Source organism: Rissa tridactyla, chromosome 3 (genome assembly GCF_028500815.1).
Source record: "Rissa tridactyla isolate bRisTri1 chromosome 3, bRisTri1.patW.cur.20221130, whole genome shotgun sequence".
Classification (NCBI taxonomy): domain Eukaryota; kingdom Metazoa; phylum Chordata; class Aves; order Charadriiformes; family Laridae; genus Rissa; species Rissa tridactyla.
The window spans coordinates 14,952,911-14,976,211 of record NC_071468.1 but is presented as its reverse complement, the minus strand read 5'-3'; the positions used below and the strand labels follow the sequence as shown (position 1 = coordinate 14,976,211).

The 23,301-nt window shown below is 51.2% G+C and overlaps 1 long non-coding RNA gene across 1 annotated transcript; it reads right to left on the bottom strand.

Moving 5' to 3' along the window:
* Positions 1–8,197: 8,197 nt before the first annotated feature.
* Positions 8,198–18,530, bottom strand: LOC128907731 (uncharacterized). The gene is made up of 5 exons (XR_008465715.1): positions 17,994–18,530; positions 13,377–13,650; positions 11,798–11,996; positions 10,954–11,164; positions 8,198–9,378 (listed from the first exon to the last, which is right to left on the bottom strand). It is a non-coding gene; the product is annotated as an uncharacterized LOC128907731 (long non-coding RNA).
* Between the last annotated feature and the right edge of the window lie 4,771 nt (positions 18,531–23,301).

Here is a 23,301-nt window from a genome sequence, read left to right as displayed (position 1 = left end):
TCCAACGTGGATGGTGGGGCCAGTGGTCTGGGCAGTGCAGAGGTAAGAACAACCTCATGTCCCTCGGCTGAGGTCGCTGCCTGCCATTACCCCAGGGCTGCGTCTCCCTCTGCTCTTGGACAAGCGTGACGCCGAGTGCACAGAAGAGGTCTCTCTGCCACAAAGCCAGTTGTGTCTGATTTCCAGGAAATCAATCAAATGGGACGAAACCAAAGCAAACAGATCGATCGGTAAACAGAGAGACTTTTCTCAGTCTTTCATAAGCAAAAAAAAAAAAAAAACAAAAAATAAAAGCAACGATTACCTTCCCTAAAAAAATAACGGCAAATGCCATCTGCCAGCACTGTTATTTCCACTCCGGGTGGGGAGGCAGGCTGGTGCTGCTCCCAGATTTTCTATGAATGGGCTGGGAAGCAAAGCAATTAGGCAGAAAGAATAAACCATTCAGCCAAACACAACAGCCAGCAGTAGAGCCATTGTAAGCAAGGCAAGCTTTCTCAGCTCCTCGCCATTTCAAGTGCTCAGAGGTTTTGTGGAGAGGTGGCAAAGCTGTAAGCCATGGGACACGCGGTACTGGCCACCTGCCCTGTTTGCCAGAGCAGACCTTCCAGGGCAGATTTCATGCCCGTCAAGAAGCGCGAGGATGAGGTGGTATTTCCCCACCTAAAGGAGCCATTTGTGCTTGCAAAATATTAAAAATAAAAATTAAAATTAAAATACTACAATTCCCTAAGCTTCATACAGAGTTTTTGTACTTACAGCCTGCAAGAAGAGTCGGTCCGATACTGGTGGCTGGGGTCAAGTCAGTTTGTAAACCACCTTACGTTTCCAGTCCTTGCTGGTGGTGCTGCGCTACCTTAGCACCGTTAAGACAGAGGATAAGCTCTTCCTCACGATCACTCTGGGATTGGTAAAATCCACCTTCTCTTACCACACATGTGCCCCAAACACTGTGGTTGCAGCAGGGCCGTGGTGGGAGGCAGAGGAGAAGCCAAGGGGAACCCGAGCCAGGAGCCAAACCCTTCCTGGTGGCCTTGTGTCGGGGGCCTGCCCAAGTGCCGGTGGCCGGGGCTGGGACCCCTCCTTGCTGCTCAGCAGGAGGAGGGGGAGACCCACTGCTGCCGGGTGCACACAGGTGCTGCCGGGGTTTGGCTCGAGTGGTGCCATTTGGGTGCCGTGGCTGCTGCTCCAAAGGGTTCATACTCATCGGTACAACTTCCCGAGGGATAAAAAAAATCTGTTCTCTACCATGTTGTTTCCAGACTTTTGAGGGTTTTGGTAAAAACGCTTCACTTTTCACAGAAATTCCACCTCTTTGGCTAAAACGATGTTTGTTGGCAAGTCAGTTTTCAGTCACAAATATTGCATCGGGGGGAAAAATCTGAGCGGTCCAACTACCCCTACTTGAGCCGGACAGCCTGAGCAGAGGTACCGTTGCAGATGCATTCTCTCCAAGAAATGACTTGACCTAATGGAACAGGACAGGATGGGAAGGGAATAATCAATGCAATTTGTTAATGTCCAAAAGGAGAGAGGACAAATTTAGAGTAAAAAAGAAGAGAAAGGCAGAGATTCTCTGCTCATGAGCTATTGGGAGGAGAGGTAACGGGCACGGGACGAGAGGAGGAAGAGCTGTGCTATCCAGGTAGTCACCTGTGTGACATTGAAGAGGCTTTTTAAAAGCCACAGCTTCTCCTAGGCACACATCTTGGGAGATAACAATAATTCCGTTTAGTTTGGCATGTTCACAGCACCTGACAAGCAGGAATCTGGAAAGGCTCTTTTGGGTTTTGCTCCATAAACCGTGAACACAGGCTTCACAGGAAGGAATTTCTGTGTGATGATCATCCCTGAAAAATATCAAAAAAGCGTACGCCAGCAGGGCCTGCTGCAGGGCAAGCATTAACTGTTTGACCACTGGGGCTGACTGCTCCTCTGGCATCACATCTCAGGAACTCACGTCCAAGTGACTGGGGAAAAAGCACCACCGCTTTGGTGTGCTCGTTTTCCAGGTTCTGTACAAATTTCTTGGCAAATAAATAAAGACTTTGTTGCAGTAATTTTTATTTTTTTTTCTTTCAGCAAACAGAGTATAAAACATGGTTTTGTGTGAAAAGCCTGAAGCCAAACAGTGACGGATACCTTTTTGCTGCCATCGATCGTGTGGAAGAGCTGTTGGGAGACTGCTGTCTCTAAATAACACCCTGTGTGTTTGGGAAGTGATGTATGCAGCCATTCAGACTGTCTTTGGGATGATAAAAGCCTCCAGATCAACCTCCTTACAGATTTCTTCATCTGCATGTCTGAGACCTGATGATGGGAAACCTGGGATACAAATCTCTTCTGGCTCTTTTAAAACACTTCGTTGCAGAGTTGGTAGTGCCATATTGATGAAACCTGACAGCAGTATTTTTTTATTTATTATTTTATTTATATATTTATTATGATCATCACTTCTTAGATTTTGGAGTTACTGGGACACGCGTGGATTTCCTGGCTGAGCCAGGGGACTTTTTTCCCTTTATACTGCCCCAGTGTATAGTCCCTCCACCTCTCCCAAACCTCTTAGGGCAATGTCTGCTCATGAATGATGGCATAGATGGATGCGCAATTTGCCAAGTGCCCAATCTTCCCATCCCATATGGCACAAAAAGACACAGGCACAAGTCTATATGCAAGAGACCCTTATTGCCAGCTCCATCCTTCCCTGAGGAAGGGCAACTGACTGACTAAAGTGGTCCTGGCCTCCCCCAAGGATGCCATATCCCTCTGTGCAACCCTGGTAATGCAGATTCTGGTCCATTAAGGGCTTGCTGTCCCTTCTCTCTTCCAAGCTCTCTCGTAGCCTGTTGCTTCTCTCCTTGGGCCATACATATGCATCACCAGAAGTGACGGTAGTGTAGATCACTCTTCCATTGATCTACATGGGCCAGGCAAAGGGCCAAGCAGGGGGAAATGGATGGACCAGTAGATTTGGAAGGACTTGCTGAAGGATTTTAATTCCCCAGCTCTAATTCAATATCCCCTACTTTGAATTGTTGTTCTTTATTCCTGAATTATGTTCCAGCTGATGTACACCATGGGGGTCTAGATGATTGAAGGCCCATCATGGCCTAAAGAGAGGCCAGAGACAAAGCTCCCCATGTCAGTCTGGGATCGTCTTTCTCACCCTTACTGGGATGAGCTAATGGAGGAGCCTGAAGAGCTTTGCTTTTCCTACAAGGTACCTGTTCTGCCTAATTTCCACACATGCTGACCGGAGCAGGGCCTCAGGCCACCCTCCTCCTGCTTCACGCTCTGTGGCTTACAGGACCTGTCTCCACACATCCTGCAGAACAGGCTGAACAGATCTGTCCTAAAGGCCAAGCATTTTGTGCTAATTGAATTAATGTCTTCCATTAAGGTCACTAGCTATTACAGTGCTAATTTTCTTCCTGAGCCTGAGGGCCAGATTTTCCAAAGCAAGATACCAAGGAGAAGACTGATGCAACGTGAGCTTCTTCTGAGCTACCTGTAGCATCTCACCTGGGTCCTTGCTGCCAGTGAACTGAGACGTGTTTAGCAGACACATGCTCCGAGATCTGCAGATCCTGACCATTTGGCCATCACCAGAGACTGAAGCCACAACCATCACGGTAAAGACCACCTTCTGCTTCAAGATAAAGAAACACGCCCTTAAGCCAGCAGGACGTTGCAGACTTTTGCCATTCCACGTTGTGTATGGAGATTCAATGTGATTGTCAGCAAGGATTTAGTCTTACCCTACTGCAGATGACCCATGAAACAGCTAGTGGGTCTGTCAGCTCTGCAGATACCTGGTCTGCACAAAAATCAGGCCTGCACCTTCCCCTATAGCACTGAGCTGCGATGCTGCGAAAAAAATCAGACCTGTTTACAGCCGCCCCACGCATAAAAGTATTGTACCTTTGACAAGACTAATGCGAAAATCAAGAGGGGTATATTGAGACAAAAATCACTTAAAGGCATCTTCTTGTCTCCTTGAGTTATATTGCATAAAGCAATTACAATAAATACAAGTACTACCAAGTCTCTGAAAATGAGCTGTGTATATTAGTGCCCCTAAACAAGACAGCGCCTGGGATGAGGGCTCTCAGAGGAGATAATCTCTGTCTCTTCCCCTCTGTGCACACACAAAACAACATCCCCATCATTCTGATATCACGGCACGTCCAACAGATAAAAAAAACCGAACAACTAAAACAACCCCAAATCTCACCGACACATCAAAGGAGCGCAGCCAGCGGAAGAAACAAGCACACATCTTACATCAGCCTGCATCGGGTTGCCATGCAACCAGGAAATCCACGCATGTTGCCATGGTGATGTCAGTTCATCATCATTCCGTGCACAGCTCAAAGGAGTGCAGCAACTCCTCAGTGCACACATGCCGGGACAGAAGAAAAATGTGGGATGGAGCAAGAGCACGGCAGCACCTCGCAGCCTCTCCCTCAGCTTCAACCGGGAGGCCTTTAACCTTTTCCTCTCAACACTTGGTGGTCCAGCGTTTTCCCCTTGGTGTCTCCCAAACGATGCCACGTCCAGTGTCTATGCCCAAAGCCGTGGACGGCACACAGATGAACAACCCATTCTGTGTCAGGCGGCAGCATCCTCCTCCCCTGGCTGCGCCCGTGGCGCTGGTGAGGGAGAGTGAATACAGGGGCTGGGAAGAGAGGGAGCTGCTTCTGTGTGTCACTGGCAGCACATGCTGCTGCTTCACAAGCTTTCACAGCAGTACTATGCCATGAGGACAGGCTGAGAGAGTTGGGGCTGTTCATCCTGGAGAAGAGAAGGCTCTGAGGAGACCTTATAGTGGCCTTCCAGTACCTAAAGGGGACCTACAGGAAGGATGGGGAGGGACTCTTTATCAGGGAGTGTGATGATAGGACACAGGGTAACGGTTTCAAACTGAAGGAGAGTAGATTTAGATTGGATATTAGGAATAAATTCTTTACTGTGAGGGTGGTGATACATTGGCCCAGGTTGCCCAGAGAAGCTGTGGATGCCCCATCCCTAGAGGTGTTCAAGGCCAGGCTGGATGGGGCTGTGAGCAGCCTGGTCTGGTGGGAGGTGTCCCTGCCCAGGGCAGGCGGGTGGGAACGAGATGATCTTTAAGGTCCCTTCCAACCTGAACCATTCTGTGATTCTGTGATTTCTACTGTGTTATGATGCTCGTGATCAGTAGCATCAAAAACAATAAGGTGACAATATTGAAGACCAATAAGCGAGCCAACTGGAGTGCCATATAATGCCACATTAACCCAGGAAGGATGACCAAACTGGAGCTTGTGTCGGTGACCTTAGCTGGGCTTCATTGCCTAGATCCTCTTCAGCAATGGGAAGAGGAGAAAGAGCTTTGACTGGAAAGGGGGTATGTATGTTGTTAACCAAGCCTTGATGTTGGGCCCAGAGGTCAGCAAAACCAACAACCATATTGCAGCACTTGGGCAGGGATGCTGGTGAACAAAATCTCTGCCCCCTCTGGAAAATAAACATTGTGGCCAACAGCCACCTTTACTGCCCGGCTCCACGCTCACCTTTTGCCATGTGAAATTCTGCTTATTTGCAAAAACCAGTATCAGCTGCCAGTGCCTCCAGCACTGAAAATTATGGAAAAGTTTTAGAGAATAAAATCTTGCCAGGTAGGTGTGATAGCTAGTTCTGGCCCTAAAGACGCTGGAGGCATCACAAGTGGTTTGTGACCATGATGCAGATGAAATGGCAGATGATCCCAAGTCATCAGATGAGTTATTCACAGCTGACATCGGACCAGCCCTGACAGATAAAAAATAATGGGGGAGAGGGAGAAGTCCTAGAAGACACAGCTGGAGGGGAAGATTTGAAACGAGTTGCTCTGCGGAGCTGATAAGAATAAGTTTGCAGCCCATCGTGACAGAAGAAGGGGCAGCTGGTGTTGAACACTACAGGAAGGATACCTGCACACTGGGGTGCAAGCGAGAAGGTCAGCCCTCTGTGCTGCGGCGGCTGGGCTGAGACAGTCTGGTGGTTCCTCTCTCTGCAATGTCCATCACCCCATTAGGGTTGGTGTGTAGATCTCAAGGGTGAATATTCTGGTCTGAGCAAGAACAAGCGCTTTTCTTCCCTCTTCTCCGATGAAAACCACAGCTCCTCAGTGAGACAGGACAAGTTCTAGGACAAGGTCTAGGCACTCCTGAACTCTGCAGGAACAATAAACAGAAACCAGACATACAGGAGCTTCCTACGAAGTCAGGTGTGAAGTCTGCCCACTCCGGCTGCCTCCAGGCTTGCTGCCTGCACTCAGGACCGACTCCACAAAGTCAACAGGAATCATTACAGAGGCTTCTGGGTCAAGTTTGGACACCACCGGGCACATCTCCTTCTCTCAATACTCGGTATCTGCTCCAGGGTTGAAGAGCTGAAACGCTGAAGGCTGAACTAGTGCATGGGATACTCCAAATCCTGGTCCTGCTCACGGATGCTCTTATCCCGGAGTGAGGTGTGCTGGCAATGAAATACAAATTCCGTCTGCCGCTCTGTTGGTATGTATTTTGTCTATAAACCCAGCAGAAAGAATGCTTGCTCTTCTTTTGTCTTTCCCTTTTTCTTTTTTTTAATTTAAGGTTGCAATGCCTGCCTACATGGTAAACAAACCCACAGGAACAAATACTAAGAAAATGGAAAAATTCAGATCATTTGCCAGTCTGCTTATGCTTGGAGCAGCACCCAGGGTTTGGGTTTAAAAATAACCTTTAAATTTCATTTAATAACTGCTATCAAAATCCTATCTGAATCCTAATGCATTTTTTTTTTCTTCTTTCCGCTTTCCACATCCATCTAGTCTGAGGGAGGAATGACAAAATATTGTCATTACGTGTCCTTCGTGTCTCGGTACGGCTCTTTGTAATTTCGCTGGTATTTGACTCAGCCATTTGAAAGAGCAAATCCTACCACCGCACACTCACGCAGCTCCTTTCTCAGCGAAGGAAAGGAAAATTGCTGGCATCACACAAAAGCTTCTATAATTTGCTTCTATTTTCCCCTTTGTGCTCTGTGGCTTTTCAAAAACTACCAGACTCGCCCAACCCAACACAAATCTATTTTCTTTCCATTTCTTTCTTCCTCCTTTTTTTTTTTTTTTTTCCACCGGGGCGTTGTGTTTGCATCTCCATCGGACACCCCCTGGGATGGATTGCGAAGGGAGGCAGGTGTCTGTGCCCCATCCATGCCCCAAATGTCAGGCCCTATGTTTGATCCCAGGACACTTACTCCATGGAGCTGTGGTGGTACCTTTCCACAGAGGAAGGCAACGCTGCTCCCGCTCCGCAGTTACTGCAAGGAAAGATGTGGGGCAAAGCCCCTCTTGTTTCAAGCCTAGCGCTTGGATCACAGTTACATGGGGGCAAAGCAAAAGCCCGGAGGATGATCTTTACAAGGTGATTATATCTCGTTTCTTGTTTCACAGTTGCAACAGACATGGAAAAAGCAGTCAACGGACCTAAAGAAGGATCATTAGGTTTCCACACAGGCCAGGTAGAAGCTGGTCAGAGCAAACGTCCGTGCAGGCCGTTACCTGAAAAGCAGCTATTAGGAGGAGAACAGAATTAGGGCAAAACCACAAGGGTTCTTCACAGAATCACAGAATGGTAGGGGTTGGAAGGGATGTCTGGAGATCATCTGGTCCAGCCCCCTGCCAGAGCAGGGTCACCCAGAGCAGGTGGCACAGGAACGTGTCCAGGCGGGGTTGGAATGTCTCCAGAGACGGAGACTCCACCACCTCTCTGGGCAGCCTGTGCCGGTGCTCTGCCACCCTCAGGGTAAAGAAGTTCCTCCTCATGTTTAGGTGGAACTTCCTATGCTCAAGTTTGTGCCCATTGCCCCTTGTCCTGTCACTGGGCACCACTGAAAAGAGCCTTTTTTTCTTGCTCACAAACCCTACACTTCTCCAGCAACACATCGCTGAGGAGCCCAGCACCAGAGATGTTTTCTGTGTGTTAACTTGCTCTTCACAGAGCTTTCTTCTGCCATTGTGCCCATTTTTCCCTTGGAAAAAGCAGTATGAGGCTTTTGGTGCCCTCAGCATCCTGGGGCAAGGCGCTCCCCTGCTGTTCTGCTCACCACCAGCTCCTTCTTGCTGTGGCCCCACCACCGCAAGCGACGCACGGAGCAGACCTCATGTCACGGGGGGGACACGGGGCGAGCCTTTGCCCACGGCTGCTCCCCATCCCCGTCCCCTGGCCAGCCCCCACCTACAGGGGACTCCTTCCCGACCCCATAGCAGTGTCAGAGCAGAGCGGTGGCTTTCTATTTCTTTGCCTTTCATCTCCCAGGCGCTCAAAGCGGGCGACGAAGGCTTGGAGAGGGAGCCACAGAAATGGCTTTCAACAGCTGGTGGCGGGGGGTGGACGGGACAGGAAATAGCTCTGTTGGCGCATGGCTATAAAAAGGTTTATGTGCTGCACTTTGAAGGAGAAAATTGACTCCATTACAGTCAAGTGGCTCGGTGCCTTCAGCTGTGGCTGGACACTTCTGATTCGCAAGGAAATGGTTTGGCTGCCTTTTGTCGTGCTCCCTCAGCAGAGCTGCGCCACCGATGTGCTCAGCCACCTGCTCTCCGCACTGCTGCCCACGCCCTGTCCGCTGCACCCGGGGGCAATGCGGGAATAACTGCGTCCAAACTCTCGCTGTGGTCCTATGGACATTTTCCTAGCTATTTTTGAGCCCACAGTCCCTCCTGGTGGTGGCGGAACCCCTTGTTTCCATCACTGTCCGCAGGCTTCTACTCTCATCCCAGGGCCTTGGAGGGAGAATGCAGGGCTGGAGATCTCCTGCGGGAGCAGAGTAGGTGCCTCAGGCTCAGGCAGACAGGGGCAAGGATTTGGTCAAAGTTTTTATCTGTCTCGGGCAATGGGAGCGCCTCTTGCGTTTGCTGTGCTGGATTTCTGACTGCGGGGCTCCCTGGCAGGCGGAAATCCAGCGCTCAAACTATGTATTGCTGGGTTTTGGCTTCATGTCTGCAGAGATCCTCCTCCTCCTCTTCTCCTCCACCCCACACTGTGCCCCAGGGGATGCTATCCTCAACTCCTCTGAGGTTTGGGGGATGAGGTGTTCATGCCTCTTTGGGACCTTGCCCGCTCTTTCCAATTGGGACCAGTAGTGTCGTGAGCCATTTTGCTGTGGGAACACCCACCTGGGTGAGGGCCCTCGCGTCGACCGTGCTGGACGGTTGTGAGTTCAGTGGTGTTTTTCCCCAGACTTGAAGCATCCACTTCTCTGATGGGCTATGGGGGGGGCATCGCTGAGTGCCACCTCTCCCTCCAGCTAGCCGCCAGGCACCCGTGGCAGCCCTGTGCAGGCATTGCTGTCACTGGAGCTGGACATCTGGGAACCAGGAAAAAAAATTATTTAGCAGAATTTGGCCCGGTGTTCGAGCCTCACACAAAAGCCCAGAGTTTAAAGTGATTTCTGGCTTTGAAATATCCTGTGTGTTGGCTGCTTCTGTCTTCGTAAATTACTTGTTTTGTTACCGTCACATATGTTTTATAGACACGGGCCTTTCTGGCATAGTTTATTCCCTATAGGAAACCCATATGCTAATTTTTCCCCGTGTGGGCACAGCCTATCAAGCTGCTAATGGAGTACAATGGGGGATGGAGAATGAAGTTTTCATTTTCATCTCAGAGCAGCAAGCCCAGCAAGCAGATGTAGCCAAGTGAGGCTGACATTTAAAGCAACTACCGAGATCACATTACTGAGATTATATTTAATACGGCTGGCCAAATCTTTCAAACAAAATCAATGTTCTTTTACTTAATAATACCCTTGCCACATCTTAATGAAGGCTCCTTCCAGCTCAAGGCCCTATTTTTCTGCAGTCATTCCGTTGTGTGACATCGCTGACTGCATCAGATGGTACATAATGCTATTTTCATCTGTTTCTATTGGATTTTATGCATTCCCATCCTTGATTTGTCAATTGCCGGATCAATTAATCAAGGGACTCTTAGGGGAGAAACATTTTTATTACTGAGAAGGAAGGGCAATTCATTTAAATTCTACATCTTCCAGCAGCATCTAACATCTATCACGAACTCTCTCCACCGGGCATGGACAGGAGGACGATGAGGGACCTCCAGACCAGTCTGTGGCCACTCGAGTTATTTGCAGAAGTAAAACCCAGGCTGGGCTGAGCCCTGGTTTGCCCCTGGGTTCTTACGCCGGGAGAGGGACCCAGGCAGTGTTCCCGAGCCCGGGCACACCCAGGGGAGCCGGGGGGTCCCACAGCAGGTCCCTGCACAAGGCTGAGCCCGTCACGGGCAGAGTCCAAAGAGGGAACAGGCAGCGCTGGAGCCCAAGCAGCAGTTGCAACAGCTGCGGGTGAGACGAGAAAGGCGCCTGTCATCCCAGTAAATTCAATTTAATTAGCAATGCCTGAAGAAATTTAGTCAAGACAGAAGCTGTACTAAAACTTTGTGCAATTACAGAGCCCAGTGTAAGCCTTTTCTGAAAGCTCTGTGTGTGTATGTGTGTGTAAAGTTAATTTATGTATCAGCTGGTGCCTGTCCCAGGGTGAAGCGTTCCCCAGCAGGGACTCCTGAGCATCCTTGTCAAGCTGTAATTTTGCTGCAGGCCCAGCTCTAGTATATTCCAGAAAGCAGGATCCTGGCCCCAGAACGAGCACCAGCGACCGCGTTTTCTCCTGTCACCGCAGCACAGGCCTGATTTCTGCCTACAAACACACTCCCATCACTGAGATCGCCGTAGCGTTTCCCGTCGCGATTCCCACTTTGCGCGTACTGGGCTTTGCACGTTTTCTTCCAAAATGCAACATGGCCTGTCCATTGGGAGACTCTGTAGCAAGTTTGGTGGCTGGAGAAACCAACGGGGAGCTAGTCCCAACCAAACCACAAGCTCAACGCATCAAGTCCAAACACTTCTGAACGTCCAGGCACTTACAGCCGAATGAGAGCAGTTTTTGCTCTGGACAGGGGCCTGCAGCAATATCCCTGCACGATCCGTCCCTTTCCCCAGATCTTCATTAGAAGCAGCCCTGGTCTGGGGATCAGGCTGCCACACAAATTGATTGCCCATGGACATCTCCTCCCACCCAGCCGACCAAAGGCTGGTGGTCCTCTTCCTCTGGAGACATCCTCGCTCACGGCGTGGGCTACAGAGGTTAAAAATAAATAAAGAAAAGGATTATTTAAATAGCGTCTCCAAAGAGGACAATAAAATTGCACGGCCCATAATCCAGTTAGCCATTTTTCCATCCCATTAAACCCCTTTAAGGAGTTGTTATTATTATCGTTTGTCAGTAGAAAATCCCGCGGGGCTGGGGAGAACTCGGTCCTCGCGGCCACCGGCCCCCACCTTGCCGGGGGAAGGCAGAAGCTCACCATTCCTCTGGGCTCCCAACCGCCCTTCTCCCCCCTGCTCCAGGGAGAGTCCCCCCCAGCGTTTTGCAGCCGTAGGGAGCCGGGACCAGCTGCGGGCACGCCGGGTGGCCGCATCTCCCCCTGCCCATTGCGTCTGTCAGCTTCGTTTGATGATCAGCAGTGGCTTGATGAGGCTACGTGGAGCTGCTGGGACTGCAGGCGAATGATAAAGGTAGGGATTTTGTGTCCCGGGGTTTAAAAATAAAAACCAATTTCTGAGCCGCTTCAGGAGAGCGCATCCAGGAGATGTGGGGTCGGGGAAGGAGGAGCTGCTGTGGCAGCTGAGTATCTGTAGGGAGGACTGAGGGGAGCAGGAAAATGTGTGCAAAGATCTCTGCCAGAACCAGCTCTTTCAAATAAATTACCTTGCTCAGGAAATATGCAGTGGGCAGACCGGCCCCGCAGCTATATTTGTCTTTTTCCTTGGTCGCTGTGGGACAGAGCTTCATCCCAGAGAGGCCGGGGCTGACCAGTGCATCCATGGGGTGGTACTGGGTTGGGTCTCCGAGCCTCAGCTGGTGACACTGCTGGGAGCAGAGGGGAGCTGGCACCCAGGTGCTTGGCCTGTGAGAGCCCAGAAGGAGTCATCCAGTGCCACTAGTGGCATAAGTAGACTCTGCAGTGATCACAGAGACCCCACAGAGAAACAGAAATAAAAGCGTGGTGGGAGGAACATCCTCCCGTGGCTTATGTTAGAACCTCCAAGGTTTATGCTGAAGGGGGGGAGTGAGACTATGCGTGACTGCAACACAGACAGATGCCTTACCCAGTATCCTGGGCCCACAGCATGGACGTGACCACTGGTGGTGTCCTCCCAGTCCTTCTGCAGGGGCCTGTCCTCCTGATCAGGGCTGCTAGCATCTCCAGACTGGCACCAGAAGTGGTTCCGGTGGGAAGCAGATCCCAGCTTGTGCCCGACACCTCCAGAGCTCTACGTGGAGCACGGACACGGTGCCTGCACCTGCCTGCCTTCCTCTGTCCTGGGGCAGCCCCTGAACTGCCAGACCCCTCTTCTCTCCGCCCCCACCACCCCCAAGACACTGCTGCTCCTCGGCCCGCCACTCAGCAGGATCCTCCTTTCAAGGCTTAATTAATACTAGCTGTAGCAGTCGGGAAGCTCTACTGCTGCTGCAGGTAACCTCCACCCTGACATTCACGGGAGAGAGCTGTTCTTCAGAAACACGCAAAAACAGCAACGAGAAAGCACTTTCGGACCAAGCTTTTCCAAACCATAACAAAGCGTGAATGCTCCGGGTGGGTCAGAGTGAGCCCCTGGGATTATGTTACTTGAATTGGTACCAGCCCTCTACAAACCCCACCGAGAGGCACATCGACCTTGGCGGCGATGGGTCACTAACTCAATGCCTCTGTGCAATTTACCCCTCGATAGTTTTATTGTATTTCACGTGGAGCCGAACGTGCCCATCTGGGCCACCTTTAGCATGGGCGGCCTGGCCCTTGCGTGGGGTGGGCTGCTGAACCGCGTGAAGCCAAGGACCAGAGACGTTACTGGGGATGTGACAGGGATGCACAGCCATGGGGGTGATCGTCAGCCTTGTGGGACAGGCTGCGTGGCCAGGCTCTGCTCTCTGCCTCTGGCGGGCAGGTCCTCCATCGGTTCTACAGGAAGGCACAATTTGGTCCGAGGCACAATATTTAAGATCTTAAAAAGGTGAATGGCACGTATGGACACTGCGCAAACACAGCATAGGGCCTGTAGGGTAAGGACCACTCTTTGCCTACACTGCTCTGGGTAAGCCAAGGTACTGAGCTGTGCTCCTGGGCACTGCAGGCAAACAAATTCACTGATAGTAGTAGAAACCAAGAAAACAGAGACTATCTGCGATTTCCTCCCACTTGTTCCAGTTTCCCAAGAAAAAAGCTCTCATTAACCATCGTTAATCATGCAAATCGGCAGTAACACCCCTCCAGCTGGCTGCTCACCTCATTATCTCCAGCCTGACGCGGGGTGACCGTGGGCCACTGCTGGTGGCGTGGAGCTCCCCTGCTCCACTGGCAGTGGGGGGAGCGTGGGGTGGCTCTGCCGCTCCTGCAGGCTGGTCTTCGAGCATTATGGAGACAAGCCGTCCCCCGGTTTTGGTGTATGTGGGGGCTTTTTCTTCTTTTACCTTTCAGGAGCCCTCCTCAGGTCTCAGAATTTGCAGGAGGGTGACAAAGTCTCCTCCTGTTCCCTTGGCAGGAGGATACAGCAGGATCTCTGAGCAAAAGGGAGAGGTGGATACATGTTGGCTTTCAGCTCCAAGGTGAATCTGATGTAGCCGTTCTCATAACCTCCTCAGCAACACCCCCAAATAAGATCTGTCCTCAGATGGCTCCTGGGAGCTGACTTCTGCCTGGCGTGAGGAAGCCCCAGCTGGCTGCAGAGGCCTGGGCAGCTGAGCACACTGACAGACAGGCACCTACAAAGTGTCACGACAACCCCAGGCCGAGGAGAAGGCAATGACACACGTGACCCACCAGCACCCGCAGCAGAGCTCAGCACAGGTGGTGCAGACCAGCCTCCATGTTTGGTACCAGCCAAGGGCTGCCCTGACCCCTGAATGAAATCAGTCATTTGTAGTGGTACTACACCCTATAAAGGAGGCCACATCCCACTCGTGTTCCAGTTTCCCCCCTCCACGTAGCAGAAACGTCACCCGGGTGTTCTCCCAGCGCAGACCAGCGCAGCACTGGGGTGCGGTGGGCACAGCCTGGCTGAAAGAGGATGAATTTGTGAAAGACCTGCTGCCTGCCAAGCCACTGGCTGCTGACATCGCTTTGCCTGAGCACTGCCTGGATGCCATCCCACACCCTGGAGGTGGATTCCCCACCCTGTGTGGAGCAATGGGGTGGTTCTCTCCGGCCCTACCCTCTCCATCCCTACCCATCCAGAAAGGAGGATGGAAAGGGCCTGGCGCACTGATAACACCTACGCAGGCTTAGAAAGCCATCGCTTGCCTTCTGTATGGCTGATGCCCTCACACGGGAAGCGAGAAACCTGCAGCCTGGGCCATCTCCAGCCTTTATGCTCCTTACACGAAGGACGCTCTAAGTCACAGAGCTGAAACCCAGAGCAGGCAGGTAAGCCCAGCACCTTGCCTGCAGGAGCTGGACCAGCGCCAGTCTGGAATTGCCAAGCTCAGAGGAAGAACGGCCCAAAAAGGAGGTTGACTTTACAACACGGTGGTTATGGCATGGATCGAGTTGTCTTTCTCCTCCTCTAGGCACTGGTTCAATGTCCAACACCCCAGCAGAAGTTTGAAAGGAAGCTCAGCACAGCATGGATCCTGCCTTTTCAGAGGCGATGAGCATCTGAGGATAGCATCGCAACCCCAGAACGGCACATCAGGGCCTCCTGACCTTGGCTCCCCGAGCAACTCGATGATGCCCTTCTGCAGCCAAGTTGTATTTTTAGGTCCTTCTCCCTGCTGATTCATTAGGGGAGCTAATGTTCTCCAAACTGCCGGGCATCTGACCCTCAAGGTGTGTATGCCGTGCACTCCTGATAAATATAGACCACTTCAATTGCATAACCTGTCTAATAAGCAGTGGCTGTCCTCCCCGCGGGCACGCAGGGGACCGGGAACCGAAACGCCTCTGCCAAGAGTGTGAACGGATGCCTTGTTATTTGTTTTATTTCCACTGTCTTCTATTTTCGATGACTTCCTGCTCTATCGACTTAACGAGTGACTCAGTGAGGTTCGGTGGCCCTGGAAGTACTCCAGGTTCAGCACGACCTCTCCGCTCTGCTCACCGCCGTCAGTGTGTGGGGTAAGGTCCTCCTTTCTAATCCTCCTTTCTGCTGGAGGAGACGCGGCAGAGCGGGATGGGACAGGAGGATTAGGATTTGGAGAGACCTAGCTAAAAGCCGGGTTCATTTCCTGACGGGCTGTGGCAGAGCATTTGGCAGACTAGGGGCAACCAAAGGACTTTATGCCTAGAGGGGGCAATGGTCTGCCCCTGGAAAAGGCACCTGGTTTGGTTAACTGAGCAACAAAAGCACCTCACGGCGTGCTTTGTCAACACAGAAGCCTTAAAAAGTCCGTGTGCTTGGGAATAAAGACATCTCAGTATCAAACAGCAAGACATCAGTAGCGTCAGGCTGCGATCTTACAAAACGAACATCTGATAACTTCAGGACCTAGATATGACTGCAACGGCTGAGTGGCGAAGTGCAGAGTAATCATTAAATAAATCATTCAAAGTACAGTATGAAGCACTTATTAATAGACTCGACAAATGCATTCAGAAGTGGGGGTTTTGCGCAGTGATTTTTCACCCCTGGCCTCTGGTTCCTTGCGGCGCTTGCAGCAAGAGCCCCATGGAGAGGACCCAGCGAAACCATGTCTGCCCCACGTCAGGAGGTTTCTCTCCCGGAGAAACGTTCCGGGATCTGCTAATCATAAACCGATGCAAGCCTCGTATTATCTAGAAAGAGAAGTAGCCGTTCCCATTAAATGCACGCACCACTTGCCATCAGTTTGGCATTGCTCAGCCAGGCTGGCTGCGAGCAGCGTCGCGATGGCAAGGAGGGCTGTTGAGACAGCTTGAGTGATATTTATGACACGGGCCGTTCCACCTATATTTGTTGTTCCTGCTGTGCAAGCATCCAGCGTGCCCTGTAATAACTTTAATAGCTTTTATGCAACGGCTAAGGATGAGAAAGCTAATTAAAGATTAGGTATTTAACCTCCCTGGTTTTACTCCTGTCTTTATCTAACAGCCAACAATTCGATCCCTTCCACTCGTCAGTGTCCCCCACTTCCAGCTCCAGGCTAGAGCGGGGCAGAGGGCTGGTCCCAAAGCAGGGGGCTCTGCTCCGGCCTCCACAGAAGCAAATAGCTGAGCTTTTGCTCCCGGACCACCCCTCTCCTGATGTGCTGTGGCCTTGCCACCAGGCATCAGGCTGAGGAAAAGGGACAGCTGTGACCAAACGGCCTCTCAGGGAGCTGGAGCCTCTTTTCACCCGCAATAATGGCCGGTGGCATGGTGTGGTGTGTGTCCCCAGCAGCAGCGCATCCCCAGGAGATGTCCCCTGTCCTGCTGAACCACCTGGGAAGCAGGAGGTGCCTGACACACGCCACTGGTCGGTGGCAGACCCGACAGCAGAGCCCAAACTGCCTTTGCCCCAAGGTCTGCGCTCCACTGGTGGGGCCACAGGTCTGGGGTCTGTCCCAGCCTGCAGCAGAGGACACCAAGCCCCACCGCTCCTTGTCCACAACATTCTCCTCTACCTCCCAGCCTTAAATGAGGCAGAAAGTCTGCTAAGGACTTTCCTGCTGGAAGGACGCAGCATGAAGCAGCTAATGCAACCTCTCTTGCTCATCCACAGCACTCATGTCCAATGGATAATAAAACCACAGGCTCCTTTCTCATTAATCCCTAATTAGGCTCTCTCTCACTCACATAGCACTTTCTGTCATTAGCGGTGGAAAGCAGAGAGCCTGCCGTTAACCTTCACATGTTGTGAGGAGGCAGACCCGAATATCTTGCTGTGATCTTGCATAAAGCCTCTCCTTGTGCTTGCTCTCAGGGCCTCCTGGAAAAGACCCCCCCCTTCTTACCCCCAGGAGGGTGGAAAAGCAAAGCCTGCAGAGGAGCGCAGCATCTGCAGCGAGGAGGCTGGAGATGTCACACACCCAGTGGACGCTTGACCACCGAGTGAGCGCAAGGTCAGGTTTGCCCTTGCAGAGATGCAAGAGCCCAAGTGATGGACCACAGAGCCCTGAGCCAGCTACCCAGTTCATCCCAGCGTGGGTACGGAGAAGGCAGCAGGGGTCACATGCCGGTCACATTCACACAGCAGAGGTCACATTCCAGCCGGACTCCTGCCTCCATCACTGCTCTTTACCAGTGACTGGGAAGGAAAGGGAAGCTCCATAAGCCCTCCTGCTGCAGAAGGGGTTTCCCAAGATCCCCCAGTCAGCTTTTAAGCGGCTGCACAGGAGAGCAGCCTGGCCGTGGCAGTGGGGGGCTCGGAGCAAGCTCGCCTACCTGTCGAGAGCGGGGCAGAGTAGCCCACACTGAGCTCTGGGCAGCCAGACTACTCCTAGAGCTTCAACTTTTTCATTTAAAGCCAGCCTGGACATGTGGAACATAGGCTGAGGCACCTCGCAGGTGTCCCTGCATGTGGTGCAGGGGCAGCAACAGAGAGAGGAGAGCGGAGATCACAGCTGAAGATCAGCCCTGCTCCCACCCGTGTCAGACAAAACCCCATCGAATTATTAGGATGAACGCTCTGGGGGCCATGTATGCCGAGCACCTGCCAGGGATGGGAACAGGCAGGCAGCTGAGTTACTGAATCTGGAATAAAATAGCCAGTCCTTGCCGCTGCTGGCAATGGGACATTTGTGGCCCGTTACCCTGGCAGCTGCGGCTCAGCTGCGTCCTGTGCTGTCCTACCCGTGATGGTGGCACTTGCTCCCAGCCGAGGCCTTGGGGACCAAGACTGATACTCGTCCCAGGTAGATGTGCAGCCTCAAACCCGTACGTGAGCACTAGCATCCCTGGCTTGCAGTAAGTGGTGTCCACTGACTGTCCCTACCCTCGTCCCGCATTTACCCACAGCATCTTTGAGAAGGCCACCACGGACACCTGAGGGCTGTCGGTCAGCAGAGGCTTCCCAAGCGCTCCTCTCCGGCTACCCAGCTGCTGGCTGAAGCATCGGGGTCCTGCGGGATGATGATCTGCATCCCGTTGTCCTTGTGTTGGCCACGAGAATCCCACGTTGCTCATGCAGCAGCAGCCCAGCTGGATGAACCAGCTAGCACATGCCCATGCAGGAGACCAGCGGCGGGTGAGGAACTGGATCTGGCTCCTCTTCTTGTGATTCTCTCCGGGGGCAGGCAAATCCAAGGAGCCTGTGGTGTCGAGCAGCCCTCGACTTCTGCCTTGTGAGCCAGACCAGCACGGCTTGATGTGTGTGGGGCAATGGCTCCAGGATCACTTCTTCAATGTTCTGCTACTGAAACATAGAGGGTATCCCAAAACCCTTGCTCCTCTTGCTCCTTACTCTCTTGCTCCTGTGAGGAAGAAAGGAGAAGGAAGGTGTGGAGCAAGAAAGAAATCAGAAAAGTTTTGTTGGCTGCAAAACCAGGTTATTTCCTTTAAACGGCTGGTTCTGCTCACCCAGGGATTGGCACTAAGGCCTGTTAGAAGCAGCACGAGTCCAGCTCCTGACCTCCCCACAGCCAGGACTGCGCATGGTAGTCTGATCTGACTGGACCCCAAGTTCTGGGAGGGGACCCTCTCCCACCCTCGCAGCAGAGGAATGATTTCCCCGCCATGACCCTGAGGCCGATCCACTGGCTCTCATGTTTTGTGCCCAGCACAAAGCACCACGGAAAGCCCCTGGGAAAAGTGGGGACCTTCAGTTAAGTAGCGATAGAAAGGGCACTTCTCCAGTGAAACGAGTTCAGAGCTGAGCTTTAGAGAGCTCTTTGAGGAGCACTGGGCAAGGAGCGCAAAGCCGTAGGAAGCAAACCTCTGGACTTAACCAGCATGAACATCATCTCCACTCGAATCCTATCAGCGGATATCTGGAAGGAAATCTAACTGTGGCGGCGGGGAAGGGGACAATGAGGCAGCTCCTTGTCAGGGAGGAGAGGGAGCACCTGGATGCCAGGCAAGGCATGGATTGCACGAGGCAGTGCCACGTTACAAGGTATCTTGCAAGCTTCCCCAGTAAGCCAGGCAGCTTCCCAGCCTACTGGTGAGAATCCTACCAATGGCGAGGCATTACTCTGTACTTAAAGAGCTCATGGTCTTGCACAGCTGCCAGGACAAGAAACAGGTGGAGCCCTTTGCATGTCTTGAAACCCAGCACATCAAGTGAGCACCTTCAGCATGGAAAAAGAGGAGATATAACCCCGACTTGCTCCGGGCACGCATGGGCAATGTCACCATCGGTGGGCAGCCTGTCAGGTAAGAACATATAGAGGCTCCTCGCGGGGCAGTTTGTGGGTCCTGCATATAAACCACCCCAAGGGTGTTCTTTCTCTCTCCACTTTCTCTAAAGATGCCTAACTAAACAAGTCTCTTAATGTTGACCTTTTCCTTCAGCATCCAAAGCAAGATGACAGGCTCCCAACCAGCTGTACCCAGCACTGGCAGGAGCCAACATCTCCCCCAGCGCCTCTATCCTGTTATCCCTGATATTTCCCTCCCCTTTGGGTTCAGTGTTAATCAACATCCATTCCTCTCGCTCCTCACTAGACACCCAGCAGCTCAAGCGTCAGGGCAAGCCTCGAAGGCAGGCAAAGTAGTAGTGCAGGGGGGTAGAGGGCAAAACCGGGTGGTGGTGGTAGTGCCGGGTTATGGCTCTGGAGAAAGTGGTGCCCATCATTGCCTCCTGCAGCATCTTATCCACCTCTACTGAGCGTTGTCCTGTGGACACAGAAGCAAGGCTAAGGCCTGAGGCCCTTTAGCAGGGCTGAAGGTGCTTCTCTGCTCCCTGCAGATGAGGGTGAAGGGACTCTCGCCTCCTCCGACAAGCAAGATGGAGAGAGAAATTTAGGGAAATTTGGTGCTGACCACCAAAACCATTACCCTCACACCAGCCCCTGTGCACCCGCCTCTCCCATGCAGCCCAGAAGAATCTCAGAAGGGGCAAACACCCTTCCTTCTTCTCCTGAGACCAGCAATGCCTACCTGAGAAAAAGCAGGCAGAGCTTCGCTCAAACTCCTACTGCCAGTCTCCTGCATATCCCACCGCCAGAGATAACAGTCACCCCACATGAAGAACTCCAGAAAAAGGGACGACAAACCACACGGAGGCCAGACTTGAATAAAACAAAGATATCTGCTTGAAAATTTAGGGCCTATCTCCACTCCTGCTGAAGATGCTGGGACTTTTGAGAGGTCCAGAATGGGCAGAGGTGAGCGCCCTGCCTCTCCTGTGTCTCAGCACAAACCCTCTCTAGGATGGGAGTCGCTCGAGCATGTTATAAGCGCAGACCGTGCTCCCTGCTGCTGGGAAAAAAAATCTGTCTGAGATAGCTTGCAGTTCGATTCCAAGTCCTCAGGAAATAAGACAGCCTTTACCCGTTGTATGGAACTGCAAGGGAGGCGTTTGGGGCAGCTGGAGGGTGAAAGCTTTGGCCTCCATTACTATTATTTTCTGTAGTGGCAGGTAAGAGAGAGAGATCAATTTTTTCGTTGCATATTTGAGCTCTGAAGAAAAAAAGAGGAAGTGCCAACCATCTTTTCAGAAAGACAAGATGCTCAGTACAGAGCACGGGTCATTTTGACTTTTGGGGACCAATTTGAACGCTCTGAGCATAGGTAGACATTGCAAATACCATCTCCGGCTGTAGAAGCTGCTACCAGGGTCTCTGTTTCTTGTGGTCTTTTTGACATGTGCTACCTGCCCGAGACGCGGGCGTTTTGCTCGGGCTGCTGTGGGGTGCAGCAGTCACAGCAAGGCTATTCCCCGTTAGCTAACGAGGAGCACAACAGCTCCTGAGAAACACAGCCCTTGCCCTTCCACACCGGATTACCATTCGGACAATGGGGAGAGAAATCAAGGAGCCCGTGATCTGAAGTTACATTAAAGACAGTTCCTCTAAGAACACGAACCGTGCCATGGATCATTTCTTGTGTCAGTAATTACATGGGTGGTAGCAGGACATAGCTAAAATGTCATAAATAGCTAAATGTACCTACGTATCACTACCTAACACGCTCTTCCGAGCCACAGCTGATTCTACAGCATTACTGGGTAAGCAGCAGAGCAAGGCTAAAATGGAGCTGTACCTCTCGCACGCTCAACGGTTTCTGCATCCCTTTATGTGAGGAGGCTAGAAGGGAGGGTAGAGCCATCCGGCCCTTTCCAACCTCCCACGGAGAGAAGGGAGACGTACCACCCCAACAGCCACAAGCCGTGGGTCGAGCACCCGAACAGACACCGGTCTGCCCAAGACAGACAGCCATGGGATTGAAGACAAGGTTTGTGCCTTACGGGTGCGTACAGAATATGTCACGCAGCAGAAAGCAAAGGGCAAAATTCAACACATGTAATGCTTCAGGTCTTTATTGTTGCTGTAGAGTAACTGGTACATGGTTAAAACATCCTAATATCATCAGTGAACTCTGAAAACTAAGGCTTTCTGTAGGTTTGTAGTATCCTGGTGTTTCCTTTCACACAGTGTACATATAAAATCAAGTTATAAAAACACGGATCTTGTTCAAACAACAGCATGATGCAATGCACAAAACTAGGAACTACATTTCGTATGATCAAGACAACACCTTACAGACCAGCTTCAGGCCTTGCCGCTTTGAAGCCAAGAGAGGAACGTCTTGGCCTGGCGTCCTGCTACCCAGATGAGCTCGATGACAAACACAGATGGCAGGATTTCAACCTCCTGTTCTCAGCAGAGAGAAAGAAAACCCCGATGCTGATGAGGAAACATTTGATTGAGCAAAGGAGAGCAGTATCCTTAAAGCACGTCATTGATCCCAAAGAGCGTAAGCAAGACCTGGCAAGACCTGCAGGTCCCGCAGCCAGAGCAGTCGCTGCAGTGCAGTGCGGCTGCTGGCACTACGAGAGAAGGTGAGCTGTGACAAACGCGCTAATGAGTGAGACGAGTCTCGGTGCTAATATGCGTCCCATGAAAGAGGGGGGTGTGTGATTCCTGGAGTACTAGCACCTTTAACCTAACAGCATGGAAAACATTTCAAAATGATTTACCCAGCATAGTACCACAGATTTAGGTCAGGAAAGACCTTTAAGATCATCAAGTCCAATCATAAACCTAACCCTGCCAAGTTACCACTAAAACATATCCCTAAGTGCCATCGTAGTATACTTCGAATAGGGAAACCAGGTAAGAGCAAAATAGTCTCAAAAAACCCTGTATATTAGAACCTTTTGAGTAAAAAGGAACGTTTTGACCAAAGAGAAAAAAAAAAACATTCACAGAAAGCTCTTCTCCCAGTTCCTTAACCACATTCTAAACAAAGAATCTTCTATAACCACAAAGCTTTTTCTTTTTATTCAGTTTTCTTTTCCCCTGTCTTGCATTTCTAATTGAGCTGGCAAATGATGCACATAATCTGAAAATTTACGTCAATCACAAAGCCAACTCCTGTCCTTGCGAGAGGAGGATTCTTCACTTAACACGTGCTGCCCTGCACGATGGCAGTGTGGCACTTGCAGCTGACAAGAACATTATTCTTTCTCTTTGATCCAAATACATGAGACAGGAGGATGAATTACAGATTTGCAGTTTGTTTACCACATCACAGTAGGTTAGGTGTTTGGCTCCACCTGGGAGAAAACCTCTTGTAAGGGTCAACAATGGACTGCATTTGATTTCATTTTCAGAGCCCCACGCTAATCACACACACATGTAAATCTTTCACCGCTCCATGACCAAGACTCACACTGATGTTTCTGATACATTCGATGACACCACAAAGTTCTCTGAACGACTGAAAAAAAGCAAATCTGGTATTTATGTCACCAACATATGTAACCTGTCCTCCAAAGTCATTCTTGAAGACTGCGTTAAGGCTATTGGAGTAGGCTGGCCATGGTCACTCCTGGTGTGAAAGCATAGCCATGGCTCAGGACAGACTAGAAGGACCCTTTAGTCCTCTGCATTAACCATAAATGAGGTTTTTAGGTTTTCCCTTGTGACTAGTTACGTGGACGTGGAGGGAACTGCACCAAAGCAGAGAATTAGACAAAGAAAAACTAGGCTACGTAGATTTAAGCTGCAACCATGCCTTTGATATCACAGAATTACATTAAAAAAGTCCTCGTAGTGCTGAAAGGACCTCTTCCTACTCGTGACAATGAAACACCAGTTGTCAGTCTTCAGGTACTCAAATATAAATATGAAAAAACCATTAAGAAACATAACCC